Source organism: Pseudorasbora parva, chromosome 23, assembly GCF_024679245.1.
Source record: "Pseudorasbora parva isolate DD20220531a chromosome 23, ASM2467924v1, whole genome shotgun sequence".
Classification (NCBI taxonomy): Eukaryota; Metazoa; Chordata; class Actinopteri; order Cypriniformes; family Gobionidae; genus Pseudorasbora; species Pseudorasbora parva.
In genome coordinates, this window is record NC_090194.1 from 5,086,030 (window position 1) to 5,094,047 (window position 8,018).

The window sequence follows — 8,018 nt, forward strand, 5'->3', positions numbered from 1 at the left end:
CCTCATCCTCCACTTTTAATTTGGGAAGGGGTAAATGATACAGAGAAGCTGCTGCTATTTATTCCCCGTGCTATCATTCACTCACCAGTGAGTCAGACATCCTGAGAGGACCACAACATGCAGAGATGAAATGGCACAAACACTCATATTTACAGGCAGCGATAACTGCTCTGCAATGTTTCCATTCATTAACCTGAGCCAGCTGTAATTGTGGCATTCTGCCCCTTTTCATTTGGACACAGGACAAAGCCACATGAATGAAAGGAAAGTCACACAATCAGAAGTGTAGCATTGAGGATGATTTTTTTCAAGAAAGGATATTTGAAAATAGAGTCATGATAGATGACTGCAATTATCGGGGGCCGAAAAATGCTCCCACTCAGAGCACATCAGTATGCGCTTTGTCTCTATTGGCATTTCATCCACTCTAATGTGGCCTGTGAACACACAGTTCAGCAGTTACACAATCATCGAACTTCAGTTTGCCATGTCAGTATATTAATGATGTGCCTGGATTGAAACATTGATATATATATTTAAAGAAAAAAAAACGTTTTAGTCTGGTTCAAAGTAAAAAAAAAAAAGAAAGAAAAAAGGCCTTTATCTAAAAAAAAGGTTTATTTAAAGGGCTAGTTCACTCAAAAAAATAAATTCTGTCAATAATGAATCACCCTTATGTCATTCCACATCCGTAAGACTTTCATTCATCTTCAGAACACAAATGAAGATGAGATATTAAATATGAGATCTTTCTGTCCCTCCACTGACAGCCTTCTAACACTTTGATAAAAAATGTATTAAAGTAATATCATGTGACTCTAGTAGTTTAACCTCAAGTTTGTGAAGTGATGAGTCCTTTGTTTGCGAAAAAAAAAAAAAAAAAAAAATCATAAAACAGAATGTACGGTATCTGTTTTCCCACAAAAGTAATTAAGCTGCACAAATGTTTTTAACAGTAATAAAATAAGAAATATTTCTTGAGCAGCAAAACATTGATTCATTGAATCAATGATTTCAGATAATGTAATGATGATCAGTAATGAGGCTGAAAATTCAGCTTTGCCGTCACAGGAATAAATTACATTATAAATTAGCTTATAATATCTCAAAATTAAAAACTACTGCTGTAGACCCTAACACTCGAAATAATTAAATGGTTTGAGTAGCCAGCTCAAATTAAACAGTATTTAAAACTTTATTTACAGTGAAAACGGCCATTTCTCCGTTCATTATTATGATATTTTCAGCCTGACCGCCGACAATTTGATTGCGCCCGGCAACTCAGTCTGGAAACCCATACATTTATTTATTTTGCGGGAACCAATCACAGACTGGCTTATCCACCTGACACGCTATTGGCGGGTTTAACACAATGACTGATAGAGAAACAATGGGCCGTTGCCTGTCAATCATGCCTCTTGTGGTCTGATTGGTTGAAGGACTATCCGAATAGGGGGGGGAATTATTAGAATAATGCCAGTTGATCACGCCTCTTGTGCAGTAGAAAATACAGAGCAGACTCCCAAGACCTATTCAATTTTAAATTGAGCTTGGTCTGGTAATTGCCAGACAAATTTAAAGGGTTACTTCAGCGATTAGCATATGACTTTGTATCAGTAGAAATCCTGGAGTATATTCAAATGATCGTGCTCCCCCCTTCTTATATCCCCCTGAGACGAGAGATTTATGCATTTTATTTCTGGAAAAATTCCTCTCGTGACGCAAATTGACGATATTTGCGTCACCTTAGGAATGTTTGCCCAGAGGCTAAAGACTACATCCAGCAGAGGGAGCCATTTCCGCATGTTTTCAACTCGTGCATGTAAATGGACTGCATTTATGGACTGCATTTATATAGCGCTTTTATCCAAAAGCTTTACATTTTGCCTCACATTCACCCATTCATACACCGACGGCGATATCAGCCATGTAAGGCGCCATCCAGCTCGTCGGGAGCAGCTGGGGTTAGGTGTCTTGCTCATGGACACTTGGTCAGGTGGAACCGGGGATTGAACCACCAACCTTATGGTTTGTAGACAACCTACATGAACCACTGAGCCACTGCCGCATGTGGGATGGAGATCACACTTACAGCACAGCTCAGCTACAGGCATTAATTTAAACGGATGCTGAGCAATGTAAGTGTTTTAACTTCTCAAATTAATTTCTATAAAAGTTAAGCTTTGAAGCTTAGAAAGGCATGAACTGAAAATGTGTTGTGAATGTATGCCGCGAATGTGGTCGCGATTACCTCAGCGAGCTCATCAGCTCATTTATGACGTTAATTGTAATCTGACTCCTAATCTGAGTCTGCTGTGAGACTCACGCGGCAACTCTATCGTTATATTGAACACATGTTCATTATTTAATTGTACTTTCTGAACTCAGTCACTGTTATCCAGTAGCGGTGGCTTTGGGAATGGCCTCACAGAGCAGCGAAGCATTCTGGGAATTGTAGTCTTTCATCCCCATGAGACAAAAATACATTTTCTGTCTTTTCTCAGTCTAGAAGGAACCAAATTCAAAAATAATTTCACATTTCTACTACATTAATGACCCAGTTTAAATACAGATTCATCTTCCCAGCGCTGAAGTACCCCTTTAAGTTAAATTGACACAAATATTTCAAGCTCAGAACAATTAAAATACATGATTAAAAAAAAAAAAATCTGCAAGTTATGATTGCCTGATTTTTTGTTGAGATTTGCCAACTTATTCAGGTTTACAGTGTGTACTTTTTTAACTGTAGCGTTATCTTAACAATGTTTTTTACTGGAATAACAAGACAGAATATACAGATTAAAAAAGACTATGCACTTCAGGCCCTGTTCTCTGCCAGTCTGTCTTTATTACTTCTCGCCGTCTTTGACCATCTCCTTCCATTACATTCACCCGTTCTCTGTCTTTCTTGTTCCGCTATCTCACCTCTCTCTCTTGCACACTCCCTCGGTTTCTCTGTCTCGCTCTCCCTCTGGTCTTCTCCCTTTTGTTCTCTCTTGCTGTCGCCCATGACTGACATGCAGGAAAGAATCTATGTATTTTTATTAGCATTGTGATTGAGACTGTTGCATGTCTGCTGAATTTCATTATTCTAAAGGCCACTGATGCTCCAGGATACTAATGATGCCACGGTATACAGACAGTTCTGTCTTTTTCATTTTCTCTCGGCTGAGCATTATTAAAACACTCGGTCGAATCTATATGGAGGACATGCTCTGCTTTTACAGGAGGTCATTCTACCTCATAAAGAGCAAAAAACGTCACCACAAACCACCATTGAATTTAACAGACTCAATGAAGCGAGGACACATACTGTAAGCACACGCAACATACACATTAAAATATACGAGTTAACGGTTTTCTATTAAAACGTCTTGTAAGTGGAATGTGTTTTAGAAGTAACAAACATCTTACCACCTCTGCATTTGTGGTTACAGAAATTCTCCTTATTAAAAATGTATGAGGAGAGCTTTTCTGCTGGATAAGCATTCTCTAAGAGCTCCAGGCCTAGAGCCCAAGTTGATCACACATTTCTTATTTATATTTGTTTTATAATAATTTATATTTTAAGAAGAATCACACGACATGGGCTTAGGAAAGTGGTAAACATTTTCACAAGTTTTCTAAAAGTGCTGGAGTTGTGACTATTAAAGACACAGCAAAAAATATTAATGGCTGTGTTTTGTGAGGTAGATTATGAAGTACTGTGAAAAGTTAAAGGTGCTGTATGTACGTTTTTGACTGTACTAAAGCATGAAACTACCAAACATTGCTGCATGTTTTTCATTAAGCATAGTCATGGTGACCTTGAGGAACTGGAACAGCACACACACTGAGGAATATTACAAAAGGTGGCTCCATGTATGAGCCAAAGACTGGAACCTCCTTTTGTCCTTTTGTCTGCAGTACTGTATACACATCATGATTTTTGGTTTCAGACTATTTTTGTTGTTTTGTTCGTTTTTTTTTTTCTTCCAGTGTGGTATTTCCAAGCTGTCAACCGCCCAAAACACCTCTGTCCAAAAATAGAGCAAAATACTTTATTTTTTATTTCAGTTTTTTTTTTGTGCTTATTGTATGTTTTGTGCATTGAATGTTCTAGAGCAGTGCAATAGGTAGAAGCAGGAGCTCAGTATTTAAAATAAAGATGATGCTGGTTCAACTCAATAAGAATAATAATAACAACAATTTTTAAAATGTAAATGGCCCCTATCATACGGCAAGCGCAGTGCAAGTGTTTTTTGCTAGTTTCAGCCCAACGCAATTATCATTTACACATCCAGCACCATGTGTTTTAAAGGTCCCGTTCTTCGCGATTCCATCTTTCAAACTTTAGTTAGTGTGTAATGTTTTATTAAACAGAAGTTCCCTTTCAAAGCCTACAGCGAATGGCCGGTTTGTACTACACCCCTGCACTTCCTTGCTTGAATGACGTCACTAGAACCGTTTGTTGACTAACCCTCCGCCCACAAGAATACACAACAAAGGGGGCGTGGTCTTGTTGCTCTCCCACGTGGAGAAGAGCGCGGATTCAGCACTTGCATCTCCCCGTTATGGTAAGAAGCGGGACCTTTCAATCACAGCATGGGAAGCGCTGGCCTAATCAGAACTCGTTACGTGTTTCTGAAGGAGGGACTTCATAGAACAAGGAAATCATCAGGCCGTTTTTAGGACAGAGGAAACAGCGCTGTACAGATAAGTAAATTGTGTGAAAAATACTGTTTTTTTTACATGCAAACATGAACTCATGTTATATTGAACACTGTGAATATAATCAAAGCTTCGAAAACACGCGAAGTACGGGACCTTTAAATACATGGCAAATGCACCACGCGCATCTGTTCACCTATTGCCGTGCTGGTCTAAAACGAGGTATGTTCAGGTGCATTGTTGGTCCGCTACCATTTTGAGGAACTGAAAACGGCTGTGCCATTGGCCAACAAAAACCTATGTTATTTAAGGGGCGCGTTAGTAATATGTCCCTATAGGCAGTGCACAACGTGTGTACACTCTGCTTATTACACACACAGGGATGCAGAGCAGCACACAAACATTTTAAATAAAAGGATTCCTCTCTGGAGAAGAGATCAGTCTTTCCACTTGCAAATTCCATCACAGCGAATCCGTCATGGTGCAAGCGGCTTGAGACTTTACGCTCCAAAACACACTCATGAATCGTTAACAGACAAAGGACAAGGAGATACAAATAGGTTTTTCCATCGTTAAACTAGCAAAAGTGGATTCGGACATGAGCCATGTGCTTCAGACTTTGCACTCATTAAAATAGGACCCAATGAGCTTCCATCTTGTTAACACAAATTACTTAGCAGATTTTATTACGTTCAATATTTTTTAAGTAAAGAATGATGAGTTGCCTCAAATATTTAAATAAATAACAAAGGGTTTTCCTGGTTGTGGAAGAACACAGTCGCTGCATAAACTTCTTTCGGACCCTATGTGTGGGAATGTGCGACACAAATGATTGCTGCTTTCAATATATTGCAATATATTGGAAAATATTAATATTAAATCCCATATATGTGGATATATTGCCTAATGTATTGCATGATATTTGCCAATGTACTGCAATATATTTTTGGTAAGGGAATGTACGTGTCTTTACTTCATTTCACTGCGGAATCGTTTTTAAAACAAGTCTCAGGTCGATGTCTCGATTTGCAGTCATACTGAGATTAAAACACAATGCTGTGACTTCTATATTGGATCCGACAGGAATGGTGCAACACACTTATGTGAGTAAAGCATCTTTTTTATATGTAATAATAGTCCCGGGGCTGTGTGTTTTCCAGACGGGCTACCAAAACGTGCGGCAGGCCGGTGAATATCAAATAGTGAAATAATATTCCTTTCTTGATCTGTGTGTGTGTGTATGTGTGTGTGTGTGTGTGTGTGTGTGTGTGTCCTTGTTTATATTACATTGTGGGGACCAAATGTCCCCATAAGAATAGTAAAACCTGAGATCACCTACATTGGCTGGCTGGTCCCCAATTTTTAAAAGGCTTATAAATCATACAGGATGATGTTTTTTGAAAATGTAAAAATGCAGAATGTTTCCTGTAATGGGTAGGTTTAGGTGGGTATAGGGGCAGTGTAGGGGGGTAGAATGTACAGTTTGTACGATATAAAAACCATTACGTCTATGGAGAGTCCCCACAAAGATAGTGAACCAGACGTGTGTGTGTGGTGTGTGTGTGTGTGTGTGTGTGGTTCACACTTATATATCCACCGATTGGACAGGCCAAGTAATAATGAAGATATAATAATAATAAAAAAAAAAATTCCAATCAATTGCAGGTAGATGAGAAATAAATCATTGTGTTTGTTTGATAAAGACGTTTACGATCCCTGGGGTCGAGAGAATCATTACGGTTGCCACTTTCAAAACAATCCCTCCCTCAACTGAACTGAACTGACAGCGGAGCTGAAGCTCATTAAATATGCAAATCTTATCCAATCCTAGACGTGGCGTTTACTTCCAAGTCTCCAGTGCGTCACGCCCATCAACCAGGGTTCAGGAGAGAGCCTCAAAACCAGTGTAGAAAATAGCCTATTACTTATTAGTTATGATGTTTATGAATGTAAAAACCACACAAACGTCATTAGTTGACATCAGACAACAGTATAAAAAATTAAAAAGCCAGTGCATGACACCTTTAAAGTGTTTCAAAAAAGGTTCTTGTATATTTTAAGTAAATTTAACATAATTGTTTTCAATGTATGCTAAAATTCCCAATTATATTGTTTTTCAGAATATAATTTATTATTAACAAACTCTGTTGACTATATGCATATTTAATAACTAATGGTTCATTTTTATCGGACATGTCTGTAAAATAGTATGGGAGTTAGTTGCAAACAGTTATGTCTCAGCAAATCTTCATCAGTACTGCTTTCATGTAATTAAGCATATCATGTAAGTAATTTAATTGAAATGCAGTTTCCAGCTGTAATCTGAAGCATGGCAAATATTTTATGGTATTTCAACATGGTCTAAAATGTAATTTTGTTACCTTCCCACCAGCACACAACACTGTCCTTTCAGCCATCAAGGGAATGAGCCTAGGGGGTCAAAGTCTAGCGCGTGATTGATAGGTCTGCCCTTTCAGTCACAGAGCAGGTGATAAAGTTCTCAAAGGCAGTGTAATCCCCCAGATTACCCATTCCCACATCCAGGTCACAACTTTTTTCTCCCCATCCTCACTTTTTCATCAGGACGTCAGGTTCAGTGGCTGGTCATGTGCCTGACTCACAGGTGCGCTGGCAAGGGAGGCTACGGAGGCCAGAAGGCTTGTCTTTTTCAGAGGAAAATAAATGTAATCTCTCAGTTGGAGCTGTATCATACTGGGACTCTCTTCTCAAGGTCATTTAAACAAAATGGATGTGTACCTGTGGCGCCACTGGGCTATCCATCACAACCGTTTCCTCAGATGAAAGCTACCCGAATAATATGCTTCTCAGTCCCCAGTCTTCCTTCTAAACATCAGTGCTTACACTCACAGAATGGCTAGAATGGCTAGGAAAACACAGGCAGCTCTATGACAGCCCACTTGACCCAAGTGACTTTGAGCCATTTGACCTTTTGTGAAGGACCAAACAAACCAACACACAAACATTACAATGAGTCAGTGGTCTGAATAGTTGTTGCTAAGGCATGTAATGAGGCCTATATAGTAAAGAAATAGCTCTGCCAAAGCTTGAGAGACCCATTGGAGATCTTAGTTTTGATTAATCAGTTTGATTAAGTTTAAGTTCATTTACTCAAATTTCACAAATCTATTCAGATTCAGAAGCTTGTGATTCAGTTCAGTTGCGATGAGGGTCAGCTTATATACAGTGACGTTGCTCAGTGTGGGGAAAATGTGATTGGTATACAGACAGGTCTGATCAAGAGATTGCAGGTCTTCATTGGTTTATAGGACTACATTGTCAATACACGTTTGACTTCAGGCTTCTTGAGGTCATTAGCCAGCAGGTAGCATGTTGGCTTTTATAATATG